Here is a 17444-nt window from a genome sequence, read left to right as displayed (position 1 = left end):
TCTTAAAGAAAATACCAACCTGAAGTCTCCACTGAAGACCTCCAGTAGCATGCCAGGTGATTATTTTTAATATAAAATAACCTCTATCTCTTTCCTTCCCCTGATGTTTTGGTCACCCTTATAAATGGGCACAATTTCTTTCTTTATCCCATTCTGATGAAGTGTATCCACTTGAAGCCATTTGGTCTGCTTCTGTAGTATTAGATTCTTTCACTCCACTATGTGCTGTCTCTATGGAAGTGCTATTCAATTAGTCTGTTACTCTTTCCTCATTGACATGGTCTGACTTTATTCTGATCTTGTTAGGAATTTGGAAGTTAACAAGGTTAACAGTGAAGTTGGCAATGAATTTGAGATGAAAATAAAATAGCAAATAAGTCACAAAATTAGCAAGCATCTAGAAAAATTGACATGTGAATTGCCATATCAGAAAATTGTTTCTCAGAGATCAGTGGGGATATAAAAACTTGTAAAGCCGAATCCATAGGTTGGGACATCAAAGCAGCTGAGCAGTATAACTGTCAATCCCCTCTTTAGGGAAGGAGGCGATTTTTCAATCTAACAGGCAGACAGGGCAAAATCTTCAGACAGACTCATTCCATCTATGATCACAGCCAGGGGTAGCCTCTTCCGTCTAACATTTAGACTGGGAGACGATGGCCTAATGTTATCATCGCTAGACTATTAATCCAGAAACTCAGCTGATGTTCTGGAGAACTGGGTTCGAATCCTGCCACGGCAGATGGTTTTATTTGAATTCAGTAAAAATATCTGGAATTAAGAATCTACTGATGACCCTGAAACTATTATCGATTGTCAGAAAAACCCATCTGGATCATTAATGTCCTTTAGAGAAAGAAATCTGCTGTCCTTACCTGGTCTGGCCTACATGTGATTCCAGAGCTTCAATAAATAATCTTTATTAATTGTTTACACAAAAACTGGACTAGTTCTTCACTGGGTTGTACATAGTTCCTCACATCCAAACAAACATACACCACTAAGAACCAATGTTTCAAGTTATCTTTCGGAGTTTTGAGACACTCTCGCAGGGAACATCAATGGGGTTCTTAACATACTTAGCTGAAATATGTAGACCTGTAAACAAGCCATAATGCCTATAACAGAATACTGAATGGATTAGCATTGAAACTTCTTAATGCCAGCCTGCAGTTTTGAATTCATTTTGTCAAAAGGTGTTCATTTTAATCTTAACCTTCAAAAAAATAAACGTGTATTGATTGGGTTAAACATTTCTCTTTTATTTAAAAGCAATCCCGCCAATTATTTCAATGGATGTGACCTTGCATCTGCCTCTAATTATTCCTTGTGCATGAAGAAAGGATGTTGTTATAATCAGCACCAAATACCTTGATTTAATCAAACGCAGCCACAGATGCTAGTGATTTATTTCACTCCTGAATGCCCAGTAAATCATAATTAAGACTTTGAAGGTCACAGAGGTTCAGTCATTGATAAGATTTCATGTATGAATGCAATAAATATGCAAATCATTCAAGTGCAGGATCTTCATAAATTCAAAAAAAAGTAACGTTAATTATCATTGAAACATTCCTGATGTTGTACCTTGTTATCAGCAGTGACAAGGAGCAATATTATAAAGTAAGTTTCGAATGGATGTAAAGGCTGCTCTGGTGTCTCCTTGGTAAGTTGGCTCTTAATGCACTGCTGCTAGGGCGAATGTCAAATCATTATGATGGCTAGGTTGAGTATCATATGGAGTATATTTTGGTTTATTTTGCCATTATAGGTACATGATCTCTCTTACAGGCACTAAGTTCAAATCAATATCTCTTCTTCCGAGATCAAGCATGGGATCAAGCATGAGATCAGGTATAATGCCTATTCTTGTCAGCTCGGATCTAGCACAGTGGTGGGCAATGTGTGGTCTGTGGGCCACATGAGGCCCATCAGGGTTTTGAGTGTGGCCCAAGAGACATTTTGTTGCCCACCAGCAGGGTGGCAGATTCCGCTGGTTTTCATCCATGCAATTTTTTTTCCTACCAGCATGACTAAAGTGATATACTCGCAAGGCAAGGGCACATGAAGTGAGGTGCCTGCTGATTGTACACAACACTGACTGTCACAGCTGTGTGCTCCCTCTCTGTCCCATCAAAACATAAATCTTTTTGTTTTTACAGTTGATGACAGTTCTATTTCTATATAAATGATTGAACATTTTCTCGAACTCATTATGAAATTTTTGGCGTGTATTAAATGTACTTAATCTTACTCATGGGGTCATAGTTAGTGAACAAATCTGATTTCAATCTTGTGGCCCACTGAGATGAAGAAGGGCCACTCATGCGGCCTATTCACTAGCCTAGGTTGCCCGTTACTGAGTGTGTCTCTTTTGTAGGGACCATGAATTGGATTCAGTTTGAATTTGAATTGGTATTTGGAACAAACAAGGAGATGGATTAGGGGCTTTCTCCATCCATTCTGCGCATTGGCTTTGTAACTCTGAGAATGGAATCATTCTTTTTTAAATCTCTTCTTCTTCCAGAGAAATACAAGTGGGAGTCTGTTCAATAAAGTGTCCATCAAGTGCCTGTGAATTTGTATTCTGTAATCCGCTGAATGTGGACCAAAAAATAGAACTGTAAGAACTGGACAGAAAGACCAGTTTACCTTATAAATAAGAACATAAGAACTAGGAGGCCATCTGGCCCCTCGAGCCTGCTCCACCATTCAATAAGATCATGGCTGATCTTTTCATGGACTCAGCTCCACTTACCCACCCGCTCACCATAACCCTTAATTCCTTTACTGTTCAAAAACTTATCTATCCAGAAACTAGAAACTATTGACAAAAATCTCTCTCCAATGGCAATTTTCTCTCTACTATCAAAAAAAACTGATGCCACATTCAGGATTTCCTTCCCATGAGTGTTTTCCACACTCAGGCACCTTACCTGAAAAGGTAAGTGTGTGCATCTAGATTCAGAAAATCAATGTACTATTCAACTTGTGTGACAGAGTAGAGAGCTGATCTTAGCTTCACCCTACCTCTTATTGTAAATTTTCCAACAGGAGTCACTAAACACTGATAAGATGCAGTAACTCTGGTTTACTTTTCATGTTCAAAGGCCAGTGACTCTGAGGCCAATGTCTCCCCACCTTTACCCGAGATTACACCAGCCACTCAGTGCCGATCATAGAATTATAGAATTCTTATTGTGCACGAGGCCATTTGGCTCATTGAGTCTGCACTGACTCTCTGGGTGCAATCTTACCCACTGTTCATACTACACTCTCACGACAGCAAAATCAGAGGATTTGGCGACCAGCCAAACCTCCATTCACTGCAGTGGGATGGGAAAACCCCACTGACGTGAACAATGATAAGATTCCGTCCCCAGACCAAGTATCTTTCCCATGCCTATTCCCATAACCCCACCCATTTACCATGGCTAATCCATCTAACCTACACATCTTGGGACACTAAGGGGTAATTTACCATGCCCAATCCACCTAACCAGCACATGTTTGGACTGTGGGAGGAAACCAGAACACCCGGAGGAAACCCAGACATGGAGAGAAAACTCCACACACAGTTACCCAAGGTCGGAATTGAAGCTGGGTCCCTGTGAGGCAGCAGTGCTAGCCACTCTGCCGCCATGCCGCCCATAGAGGATTGAAACAGGATCCTTCAAGATCCATACAGAGCTGACCCAGATAAGACCAATGCGTTTTTCAGTTGAGCAGTCTAAGTTTAGACTCCTTACTGTGTTTACCCCATGTCAACGCCGGCATCTCCACATCATTTTTCAGTTGAACCACAGGAGGATATTGGCACACATTTCTGCTATATTATTTAATATATTCTTGAAATGAAAGGTTTTAGGTAGGAGTTAGGATTGAAAAGTTTGGTCTATTTTATAATCTTTGAATTAGAGGAAGTTAATGGCGTGTCGTGGTTTTAATTTAATAGGTTCTAATAGCAGTCCTCAACACGATTGAAAGTTTTGACAGACTAACTAATGAAACGTGTTAGCAAATCAATAATGAGAGGACAAAGACATGGGCTATCATCACAAGAATGAAAATGAAAGTTAGATTATTTTTGTGCGGAACATTATTAGAAGATGGAGTTTTAATCAGAAATGCCTTTTAAGTTGAATGCGATAGCATCATGTCAAAAAAATTAAATCAGTATTTGTAAAAGGGGAGGATATAAAAGGATGTGATGAAATGGGAATAGAGTAAGTTGTTTTAATTAAGCTAGTAAAACAACAATGGGCTGAATGGCCATCAACTTTACCTCCTGTAATCTCTATGAATTCTGTGTGTTTTAAAACAGCGTTATGATCTAACATCTCAAGAACTTTGTTTTTGTAATTAATCTTAGTGCAAAGGGGCCACTGAGAAATGCCACCAATTCACAAAACATTCCTTCACGGTAGTTTAGAACATTTCTGATGTGACCCGTAATAATCATCAACTTCAAAAGGTAACATTTATCCCAGTGTTTAATCAGTAAACTGTGTGCAAGTGGAAATGAGGGCCTACACTGCATCTGAAATCATTAACTCCTTGTTAAAATGCTGGCAGCTTTATATATTTGCACTGTACAGTAGCTAGATACTGTATGTAGCTCTGCATATATTCAGCTTGACAGATGAATAAATCTGAGGGCAGGATCTCTAGTGTACACCGCCATCCTCCAAAATGTTTGCCGTTCTGCTTTGATGGCCGAATAGCTGACTAGAGGAACTGATATAGAAAATTGCGTCGGATATGTGAATGTTTTGTTTTAACAACCCTGTGTACATAGCACACAATTTCAGCAAAATTAAGTTTTACCGTTTTCCCTTCCATACCTGTTTTGGACCTTTCCATCTCACTTAACCTGATGAACTCATTTGAAGATGGATCTTATCAGCAGCTATCAAACATGAGATGGTGAACATCTGTGTCTGCTTCCTCTATCCCTTTTTAATCTAACATATGTAAAAAGGTAACATGGAAAAATGAGTTTCCATTTGAAACAGTTCAAAGAAGGTTCACTCATCTGATTTCTGGGATGAAGGAATCATCATGTGAGGAAAAGTTGGATAGTTGGAGCCTGAAGAAAGAGAGGTATTCTTATTGAAACATAAAAGATACTGAATGAGATTGACAGGGTGGATGCTGAAAGGGAGAGACTATGACTAGGGGACACTATTTGAACAATAGGAGGCGATTCTCCCATTCCATCCCGCTAACTTTTTGGCGGGTCAGGCCGGGAGATTCGTGCACGCACTGATTAGCCGGATTCACGCATGCATTCCCGATGCACGCGCATCTCCCAGTGACGGAAATCCGGCGCGATCGGGACCACGCAGGAAACAGGCGGGAACACCAGGTAAGTTATATTAATCTTAGTTTAATGTGACTTCATAGAAACCCGACAGCGCAAAAAGAGGCCATCTGGCCCATCGAGTCTGCACTGACCACAATCCCACCCAGGCCCTACCCCCATATCCCTATATATTTACCCACTAATCCCTCTAACCTACGCATCCCAGGACACGAAGGGGAAATTTAGTATGGCCAATCAACCTAACCCACACATCTTTGGATTGTGGGAGGAAACCGGAGCACCCGGAGGAAACCCACGTAGACACGAGGAGAATATGCAAACTCCACACAGACAGTGACCCAAGCCGGGAATCGAACCCAGGTCCCTGGAGCTGTGAAACAGCAGTGCTAACCACTGTGCTACTGTGCCACCCCTTACTTAAATGTAATTATCGGGCCTGGGACTGAATTCTCTGGGCCCAATAGCACCTCTCAACCCCCCCCAGTATAATTTCACTCCGGCGGGGTTTAGAGTTCACTTTCGGGGAACTAGTGGGAGAGCACACTGGAGTGAAGGGGGGCAATTGGGAACCCCTGGGAGTCAGACGGTGGGGGGTGGTGCCCCCTGGGCATAGGCACCCTGACAGTGCGAGCCTGTGCTCCCTGGCACTGCCCAAGGGGAAAAGTGCCCATGCCCAGGTATGGGGCAGTGCCAAGAGGGCGGGGCCTATGGGGGCAGTGTCAAGGAGGTGGGGTCTTGGGGGGTGGAGCCAGCTGGGAGCGAGGCCTAGGGAGCGATCGGTGGGGGGGGTTCACGCTGCCACTCTGCAGACAGGATCGGTTGGGGCTGGAGGGAGTCCAGCGATCAGGGTGGGCTGTGGGGGACGGGGGGGACGGGTGCCGGGGGAGGGGGGATATGCCGCCCGTGGGGCAGGGGTCTGCCTCTTAGGGGGGGGAGGTCTGCAGTCTGCCGGGGGGGACGGGGGGTCTGCGTGTGGGGGGTGGGTGGGATTGTCACTGCTGTGGGGGAGAGGGCTGGAGCTTGGGGTGCTCCGGGACAGGAGGGGGGTTGGGGCTGGCCCGGGAATGGTCAAGGGGGCCATGATTGGGCCATGATCGGGCTGTGGGTGGGGGGGGGGGGGGGGGGGGGGGGGGGGTGAGGTGCTGGAGGGGCGGCAGTGCAGGAGTCCTGCATTTGTCAGCAATCGAGGTGGCCAGAAACTTCAGTCTGACAGTTCGGGGCCACAGAGTTCCAGAACTGTCAGAATCTGGCGTGAATAGGCCCCGCTCCTGAGCTTTCAATGGTATTCACAATTGTGACCTCTGCATTGCACAGAGTGTGGAGATTTGAGTCTGAACTCCCACTGAAAAAACCAACATGGTTTCCACCATTTATGTGAATTTATGTGAATTCAGCACTCAGAACCTTTTTGGGAGAATTGCCCCTCGGAGTCCCCTGTTTAAGAGAGAGGTGAGAAGACACTTTTTCTCTCAGAGAGTCATTTGTCTGTGGAATTCTCATCCCGAGAGAGCAGCAAAGGCTGGGTCAATGCATATTTTTAAGGCCGAATTGGATAGATGCTTGATTGACAAGGGAGTCAAAGGGCATAGGGGATACACAGGAAAGTGGAGCTGAGGCCCCAATCTGATCAGCCATGACCTCATCAAGTGGTCAAGTAGGCTCGAGGAGCCGAATTGCCCACTTCTGCTCCTGTCTCATAAGTACATATGAATGTTCATGTCTCCCTCAATATCTTTGGTTAATAAAGATGTTGAGATTTAAAATTAAGTTAATCTTGCAATTTTCAATATATATTAGTTGGTCCCCAGGTTGGTGAGCGCCAGTGTTCCCCATGGTTTGTACAGACAGATCTATTTTGTTCGAGCTTTGGCACAAGTGAACCAATTTAGAAACCTAGTGCAACCAAAAGGAAATCTCACAAAACTCTAAAACATGACAGCCACAAAATCACAAAGGAGATGAAAGTACTTGTGCTCCATGGGCTTTTTATCCCACCCTTGGATGACAAGTTGATAAAAACGTAACACCCGCCTGCCCCTTTTGCCTGTGCGACATTAACAAGCTTTGTAATGGCCTTAAATGGACCGTTAATTGTTGGGGGGCACATGGGAGAGTCGGAGACCACAATGCTGCATGCGTGGCAACATCGGGATGTATCCCCAATGTCAGGCAATGTTATGCGCATTCAGTTCAGGTGCACGCTGAACAGGGCCTCGTGAAGTTCTGACCCAGGACTTGATGGCCACACAGGATGTGCTCATAGCATAGCCACACAAGCTGATTATCAGCCAGTAACTGCTTCCAATATGCCTGATGGCTGGTGTTAAGAGTGGGAGAGTTTCCTGGTCAGCCATACTGCAGAAGGTAACAGCAAAACACTGCAATATCTTGCCAAGCATAATCATGGAGCAATCCAATGGCAGTCCATGGTGGCCAGTTTCCTCTTGGGGCATGGTACCAGATTTATATTCACATTCTTATACAGCATGTTAGCACCGTGACATAAAAACTGGGAAGCAGACAACGGCAATCATCTTGGCTAACACCACCAGAGTGAAGAAAATGGAATATTCATTGCGTTCATTCCAGACGACAATAGGAAGGAATTATTTTTAAGTTTATATTAAGCACTCATCATCTAGATTGCACCAATCCAATGCTCTTAGTCAGCCACCTACCAATCCAGCCTCCACAAATTTCAGCTCATCAAAATCTCTGCTATGTCTACCCTAAGCAAGTAACGCTCACCCACAACACCTGTGCTCACTGACTACATTAACTCTTGATCTAGTAATGCCTCAAATTTAAAGTTCTTAAACTGATGTTCAAACCCATGGTCCCACCTCATCTTCTCGCAGCAATTTTCTCCAACCATACAAGCATCCGAGATCTTGGTGCTGTTAAAATTCTGGCCTCTTGAGTTGTCAGGGAGAAAATCGGACCTCTCAGGGACAAAGGAGGGGAATTATGCTTAGAACCCAAGGGAATAGGGGAGATCCTAAATGAATACTTTGCATCGGTATTCACGAAGGAGAGGGGCGTGTTAACCGGGAGTGTCTCGGAGGGAGGTGTTGATCCGTTAGAGAAAATCTCCATTACAAGGGAGGAAGTGTTAGGTTTTTTAGGGAACATTAAAACTGACAAAGCCCCAGGGCCTGATGGCATCTATTCTTGACTGCTCAGGGAGACGAGAGATGAAATTGCTGGGCCTCTGACGGAAATCTTTGTCGCTTCTTTGGACACGGGTGAGGTCCCTGAGGATTGGAGGATAGCGAATGTGGTCCCGTTGTTTAAGAAGGGTAGCAGGGATAACCCAGGAAATTATAGGCCGGTGAGCTTGACGTCCGTGGTAGGGAAGTTGTTGGAGAGGATTCTTAGAGACAGGATGTATGTGCATTTAGAACGGAACAATCTCATTAGTGACAGACAGCATGGTTTTGTAAGAGGGAGGTCGTGCCTTACAAATTTGGTGGCGTTTTTTGAGGAAGTGACAAAAACGATGATGAAGGAAGGGCCGTGGATGTCGTCTATATGGATTTCAGTAAGGCATTTGACAAAGTCCCACATGGCAGGTTGGTTAGGAAGGTTAAGGCTCATGGGATACAAGGAGAAGTGGCTAGATGGGTGGAGAACTGGCTTGGCCATAGGAGACAGAGGGTAGTGGTCGAAGGGTCTTTTTCCGGCTGGAGATCTGTGACCAGTGGTGTTCCGCAGGGCTCTGTACTGGGGCCTCTGCTATTTGTGATGTATATAAATGATTTGGAAGAAGGTGTAACTGGTGTAATCAGCAAGTTTGCGGATGACACGAAGATGGCTGGACTTGCGGATAGCGAAGAGCATTGTCGGGCAATACAGCAGGATATAGATAGGCTGGAAAATTGGGCGGAGAGGTGGCAGATGGAGTTTAATCCGGATAAATGCGAAGTGATGCATTTTGGAAGAAATAATGTAGGGAGGAGTTATACAATAAATGGCAGAGTCATCAGGAGTATAGAAACACAGAGGGACCTAGGTGTGCAAGTCCACAAATCCTTGAAGGTGGCAACACAGGTGGAGAAGGTGGTGAAGAAGGCATATGGTATGCTTGCCTTTATAGGACGGGGTATAGAGTATAAAAGCTGGAGTCTGATGATGCAGCTGTATAGAATGCTGGTTAGGCCACATTTGGAGTACTGCGTCCAGTTCTGGTCGCCGCACTACCAGAATGACGTGGAGGTGTTAGAGAGAGTGCAGAGAAGGTTTACCAGGATGTTGCCTGGTATGGAGGGTCTTAGCTATGAGGAGAGATTGGATAAACTGGGGTTGTTCTCCCTGGAAAGACGGAGAATGAGGGGAGATCTAATAGAGGTGTACAAGATTATGAAGGGGATAGATAGGGTGAACAGTGGGAAGCTTTTTCCCAGGTCGGAGGTGACGATCACGAGGGGTCACGGGCTCAAGGTGAGAGGGGCGAAGTATAACTCAGATATCAGAGGGATGTTTTTTACACAGAGGGTGGTGGGGGCCTGGAATGCGCTGCCAAGTAGGGTGGTGGAGGCAGGCACGCTGACATCGTTTAAGACTTACCTGGATAGTCACATGAGCAGCCTGGGAATGGAGGGATACAAACGATTGGTCTAGTTGGACCAAGGAGCGGCACAGGCTTGGAGGGCCGAAGGGCCTGTTTCCTGTGCTGTACTGTTCTTTGTTCTTGAGTTAAGTTAAACTTAATTTATTAGTGTCACAAGTAGGCTTACATTAACACTGCAACGAAGTTACTGCGAAAATTCCCTCGTTGCCACTCTCCAGCACTTGTTCAGGTACATTGAGGGAGAATTTAGCATGGCCAATGCAACTAACCAGCACGTCTTTCAGACTGTGGGAGGAAACCAGAGCACCTGGAGGAAATCCACGCAGACATCGGGAGGACGTGCAGACTCAACACGAACAGTAATCCCAGCTGGGAATTGAACCCAGGTCCCTGGCGCTGTGAAGCAGTAGTGCTAACCACTGTGCCACTGTGCTGTTCCATTGCTCCATCATTTGTTATTATGCATTCAGCTACGTAGGTCTGATGCTTCAGAATTCTCTCCATCTCTCTGCCTTTGTGTCCTCTTTTACCACGCTTCTTGAAACCTGTCTCTTTGAGTCATAGAAGTTTACAGCATGGAAACAGGCCCTTCGGCCCAACTTGTCCATGCCGCCCTTTTTTTTTAAACCCCTAAGCTAATCCCAATTGCCTGCATTTGGCCCATATCCCTCCATACCCATCATACCCATGTAACTATCTATATGCTTTGACCAAATGATTTGACCAAATCATTGTTCCTGATATCTCTTTTTATGGCAAAACTTACTTGATTTAACTCAGTGAAGCACCTTGCAGTATTTTATAATGATAAAGGCACTATATAAATGCAAATTGCTGGTGTTGTTAGGATCAGCATTGCCTTCACTTTAAAAGTTGTTGACTGTAAGCCTTGGTGCGTGTTAATGACAACCTTCCAGTCCAGGCTCCCTCCCATTCTATTTCACAATTAATTTACAGTTAATGTGAGTGTCCTTATTGATCTGAAATCGACAAGCTGTTCTGTGCAGTTAAGCGATTTAGCATGTCATATGACTAACAGCTTGCTTTTAATCCATATATTTCATTATGGAAGATGCACAGTTTACCCACCATGCACTCCTGACCTCTGATAGGTAGATAATTATCTTGCTGTCAGACTGATGACTCTGGTTAAAATTACACTTTGAATTTATTTCTAAAATAAAGATTACATAAAAAATAAAATTAGTTATTATTGTCGCATTTTCTGTATACTCTGTACGACTCTATAATGCCTCAAAAATAATGTGTTTAAAATGTTAGTGATCCTTTCAGGAATTTTTTGCTGAGTTTTCAGGATCAGTAACATAGGCATATTTCTGCCCCTCCAGTCTCCCTGCTGTGACATGGAAAATAAACATTTACAGAAAGAGAATTGGGGCTGCCAACCAGATTTCAATGTAGGCTTCTAACTCATCAGATCAAGGGATTTTTTTTATTATGTAGGTGTAGAAATTTGTTACAACACACTATGAAGTATCAATTTCTGTCATTGGGATGAATGGTTCTTCTCAGTTCTGAATGGCATAAGAAATAATTTGGTCTTGAAAATTCTTGGTTGCAATTATGTATCTATGAACCTCACGATGATCGGCAATGCTAAACCACAAAATTTCCTGATATCATTAATATGTAATGTCTTCCTGCTGGGAGACCATCTGGATATATAACCCTTGAAGTGGCACATTTAACTACACCAGCTAAAGGCAACGGAATTCCTTTTGGAAAGCAGCTCACAGAATTTAATTTAATTTAATAATTTATTAGCTGGTTGTAAATTTTATTACGATTTGAAGAAAATTTGACTCTGAATCTGTTTTTTAAATCTCTCCATTTTGCTTTCTTTCCTGAAAGAAAAAGAGGACAAGATTCACCACATGGCACTAATCAATTCATGTCTCCTTTGCTATCTCAATCTCCAATAAAGGCTCAGCTGAAGTCTGGGACCCATGGGTGAGACCTCATTGCAATGCGACTACTTGATGCATTGACCTGCCCTCTACCACTTGTGCATCTTCTTTTCACACCTAAATTAATATCTATAAAGTTTATTTATTTATTAGTCACAAGTAAGGCTTACATTAACATTGCAATGAAGTTACTATGAAATTCCCTAGTCGCCACATTCCAGCGCCTGTTTGGGTCAATGCACCTAACCAGCACGTCTTTCAGACTGTGGGAGGAAACTGGAGCACCCAGAGGAAACCCATGCAGACACTGGGAGAACATGCAAACTCCACACAGTGATCCAAGCTGGGAATCGAACTCAGGTCCCTGGCGCTGTGAGGCAGCAGTGCTAACCACTGTGCCACCATGCCACCCCATGTTAAGGTACCAGCTCGTTGGCTGAAGGGTGAATACTGAGCTCAGGCTAAATAAGTGGATTCATTTTTGTTCCAGACGTGGTGGGCCAGTAACTCCTGATAGAAAAACAGGAGCTGCTCCCTGTCTATCATCACAGTTGCATGATACAACAATAATACCGATGTTGAGTAACTGATAAGACATTCTCTTTAAATTAGTCTACAGCTGACCCAGGCGCAAGGGAATAATATCCCAAGGGAGGAAAGCTCTGGAACTGTGGATCCCAAGCCATTCAAGAAGCTTACCTAGGTTCGAATCCTAGTTTTGATTTGCGTTCAAACTTGATTTCTTCAGCCAATGAGTTTTTCAGTTGCAATTCTGGACATAGTTGGAAAAATATGGTAAGATTAACCCAATTTGGTGGCATTCTTATCTGACAGTAACGGATTAAAATAGAATGGCAAATGACTGATAAATCTGTGGGTCATGGTGGCTTCCAAGCCAGGTTTTGAATGAGGTAAGTGAGGAAATTGCAAATACTTTAATCATAAACCTTCAAAGCTTCTCTCAATTCAGAAATTTTCCCTTCAGATTGGAAAATTGCAAATGTAATATATATAATTGTGTCCCAAATCTGTTCAGCTCGTTTCACATTATCTGCTAATTATACAATTTAAGCCCTTCTCATAGTGACAGCAAGATTTCTTTAGCAGGCTTGTGCCTATTGACTTTCAGCAGATAGCTTGTGTGTTTAATGAAGAAGCGTATTCAGATATTTGGGGCCCGATTTTACCAAAACTTCACACCTGTGTTCGGGCGCGAAATCGCGGTACAGTTGGGCGTTGGGCCTATACCGCGATCTGCACCCAATTCCGAGCAGATCGCGGCTTTACCAACACCCAATTCGACCGCGCCCGAATCGGGCGGCCCGACGATTTAAATGCATTTGCATGCATTTAAATCGACTTAATGAACTGCGCGCCCAACTCTACCGCCAAATCCCACTTTACCGTCTTCTGGTCTGATGTGGATCCACACTCTAATCGACCTGCCGAATAAAAATCTGAAGTCGCCGCTGCAGCCTCCGAAGAGCGGGGTCAGAGACTGCAACGGCTCTCTGACCCAGCTCCTCCTCTGGGGGGGCGGGGGGAGGGGGGAGGGGGGGAGGGGGGTGGGAGGAGGAGAGGGACTGTGACGTATCATCTTCTGGGGGGGGTGGGTGGGAGGGGAAGGGGTGTAACCGATTATCGCCTGGGGAAGGGGGGTGGGAGGAGTGGGGGTATGATGTATCATCCTCTGGGGGGTGGTGGGAGGGGAGGGGGTGTGACCGATCACCCCCCTGGGGGGTGGGAGGGAGGGGTTGTGACCGATCATCCCCCGGAGGCGGGGGGGGGGGGGGGGGGAGGAGAGGGGGTGTGACGTATCATCCTCTGGGGGGGGCTTCCGCTGCCACTCTGCGGCCGAACCCTCCTCCCCACCGGAGGAACGAATCCCTCCTCTCCGGCTTGGCCGCATACTTCAAACACCACGACTGTCATTATTCACCTCAGCGGTGAATAATTTGTAACCCCTGACCCCTCCTTACCCACCGATCGGCTGCAAAGTGGCAGTGCCCCCCCCCCCCACCGCCCCCCCACAGAGGATGATACGTCACACCCCCTTTCCTCCCACCCCCAGGGGATGATCGGTCACACCCCCTCCCCTCCCACCCCCCCCACCCCACCTCTCCCCCCCCCCCCCCCCCCCCCCCCCCACAGTTGGTCTGTGTCAGAGAGCCGCTCTCTCTGCTTTTTCCTTTCGTGCCCGGGCGCGCTGCTTCAGATTTTTTTCGAACTGCACATGCGCAGTTCAGAGCTCTGATCGTTCTGACAGAGTTAAGCCCCGCCCATAGCGCGAATCGGACCGGAGACGGCAAAACGCGTATAGGCGCGCTGCAAAGAGGATTCCGGACTCGGATTTGTATTACGCCCAGATCCCGCCCCTAGACTCCGGTTGGTAAAATCAGGCCCTTGGTCTTGATCTTAATGGGCCTGGGTCATTTCGCATATTATTAAAATGAAGAATATGTTTACAAAATGTATTTACTATAGCGGGGAAGTGTCAGCTGCAATTTTGGTGAGCAGATCTAAAATCTATTGATGAGTAAATGAAACAGAAGACTATTAAAAGGAGAGATGAACTGGGCCCTCCAGACATTTTGAATTAGCAGTCGCCTGGATTGTTAGTCAACTGAGAACTGCTAAATTTAGATTTCAAAATACAATATTAAATAGTAAAATGTGCGTTTCATATGTCTGAAATGAAATGGTAGAGTACTGATTAAAATATAAAACAATAGCTGAGGGCATTAATGAGAGTCAGATAGAGATTAGCTATTGGATAAGTTAATGGTTTAATTTTAAAATATTCACCACATCATTTTTGTTGGTCCAAAATACAAATGTTATAAAGATAATGAACAAATGGGTATGAGCTTTCACTAAATTGGCAGTTATTTGAAACACATCCTCAGTGATGTGCCCCAACGAATCAAACATGCACTTACTATGGAAAAAAGGCAAATACTTTTTTTCAGTATAGTAAAGATTGGGATAGCTGCCATTTGGTAATCAAGGAAAAATCACACATGTTAAAAATGAATCAAGTATTTGAACAAAAATTATTGCTCATAGGCTGTCCATTTATTTTGATAAACCTTCGCAGTCACTCCTGATAAAGAAAACTAATGGGGGCCATCTTACCATTGCATGTCACTGGCAGATGGGCAGGGCGAGCTGGTAAGGTCGTGGGAGAGCCGTGAAATCAGGTTCATGCCCGATTTCTCGACTCTCATGATCTTACCGGCACCGGATATCTGGCCAGGCGTGAGGCTGATTCTAATATTTAAATACAGTTAAAAAACAATTTGAATGGAATTAGTGAGCCCGGGATGGAATTGTCCAGGCTTTTTGCCTCTGTGGTCTCGCTGGGAAAGGTTCTCTCCGATGAGGATCATGTATGGTCCTCCATCAGCGGGATCAGACATGACAGCCTCACCAGTTGAACTGGAGGCCATTGAGTTGCCCCGGGAAGTCGGGGGCAGGGGGGTGCCTGGCACCGCCGATCATTCCAGGCTTGCAGGGTGGGGGGGGGAGGTGCTGACTGTTTCAGCCTGGGAGGGGTGGTGATCGTTCTGGGCAGGGGGTCACAATCGGCCACAGAGCCCCACGGTGGGGGGGGGGGGGGGGGTGATGGAGGAATGGTAGGGGTGCTGGACCATGATGGCTGGCTATAACAGAAAAGTCACTGACAGGTTTGCTCACGGAGCACAAAAACCTGCATATGCACAATTGCGCAATCTGCTGCTATGAGCTGGCTTTTTGCCAATTTAGGCCCTGCCCATTCCCCCTGTTGATGAACTTCAAGTTTGTCAAGATTGTTTTGCTCGGGTCAGGTAAGATTTGGGGTGGAGTTCTCCCAAAAAATTTCTAGGTGCCAAATTTGCGTAACAACTGGAGTTAATCCCATTACTTTTTAAGTGGGATTTTCAAAATGAATCGCCCACCCCCTGCATCACAGAGTGCCCGAGCATGAATCGTGCTGAAATGCTGGGGGCAGGGCCTATTCCCGCTAGAGAGGCCGGCAATATATTGCTGAGCGGGCAACTGCGCATGCAGCGATCTATCAGCACCGAGATATTGCATGCGCAGTAGCCTCACACTGTTAGTCTCCCGATTGCTGGCCAGCCCGTGACACCGCATTGCTGGGCGTGTGATAAACCTCCCCCCCCACCCCACCCTGATCGCTGGCCTCCCGGATGTGTCCGAGCCAGCCTCAAAATCCCCCGCAGTCTCGACCCGCCCTCCCTCCACCCCGCAATCCTGACCATCTCCGCAGCCCCAACGCTCCCCAGCAGACTGACACCCCCTATCCCCTGATGCTCAGCCCCAATCATTGTCCTCCCTCCCTCTACCTACAATCCCAAATACAGAGTAGCAGCGGGACATCCCACCCACACCGATCACCCCCAGAAGCCCTATCCCCTACCTTCATGGCCCCACCCCCTTGGCACTGCCCAATGCCTGGTGGGCATTGCCACTTTGCCCCCTTGGGTAGTGCCAGGGAGCCAGGCCGAAGATGCGCGGAGGCTGTGGCACGCAGCGGGAAGCCTGCTACATGGCTTCTGCTGATGTCTGCTAAAGCAGCACAGTGGGCTGGGAGAATGGCGCCCTCTTGATTTTTAAATCACGCTAATTTCTCCTGTTTTCTCACTTGTTCGGGACTTAGAATTTTTTTGCTAAGATCGCCCCCAACATATTTTTTACATCAATTGGTAGATGTTTGTCCATCCAGCCCTTTTTAACAGCTGGATATACAAGCTTTAACAGAAACCTTAACAATAGTCATAACATAACTTGGATGTCCATTCCATATTTTTTAATTACTCTTTCTCTGAGAAGCTTTCTAACTGGTACTAAATTTTCCTTGTCGGCCATGGTTCGGTTGACAGCATGCCTACTTCTACATACAAGTTCCAATCCAGGGTACAGCAGTACAAAAATCAAAGCTGTCACTCCAGTACAGTACTGAAGGAGCACTGCATTGTTGGAGGTGCCATCTTTCAGATGAGATGTCAAATCATAGAATCCCTACAGTACAGAAGGAGGCCATTTGGCCCATCGAGCCTGCACTGACAACAATTGCATCCAGGCCCTATCCCTGTAACCTTACGTAAGCCTCGACACTAAGGGATAATCCCACCCAAACCTGTTCCCTGTAACCCCAAGTATTTACCCCACTAATTCCCCCTACCCTCCACATGTTGGGACACTAAGGGGCAATTTAGCATGGCCAATCCACCTAACCTGCACATCTTTGGACTGTGGGAGGAAATTGGAGCACCTGGAGGAAACCCACGCCGACACGGAGAGAATGTGCAAACTCCACAGAGACAGTTACCCGAAGCCGTAGTTGAACCCGGGTCCCTGGTGCTGTGAGGCAGCAGTGCTAACCACTGTGCCACCATGCTGCCCCATCAAGGCCCCATCTGTTTTGTCAGGTTGATGTAAAAATACCATGGCACATGGAAGAGCAGGAGAGTTATCTCCTGGTATTCTTAGTAATATATATCCCTTAATCAGCATCACAAAAAGCAGCCTTTCTGGTCCTTATCATATTGCTGTTTGTGGAAGTTTGCTGTGTGAATCATAGAAACCCTACAGTGCAGAAAGAGGCCTCTGGCCCATC

This window comes from Mustelus asterias, chromosome 20 (genome assembly GCF_964213995.1).
Source record: "Mustelus asterias chromosome 20, sMusAst1.hap1.1, whole genome shotgun sequence".
Classification (NCBI taxonomy): Eukaryota; Metazoa; Chordata; class Chondrichthyes; order Carcharhiniformes; family Triakidae; genus Mustelus; species Mustelus asterias.
Note: the sequence above shows the minus strand (reverse complement) of the source record.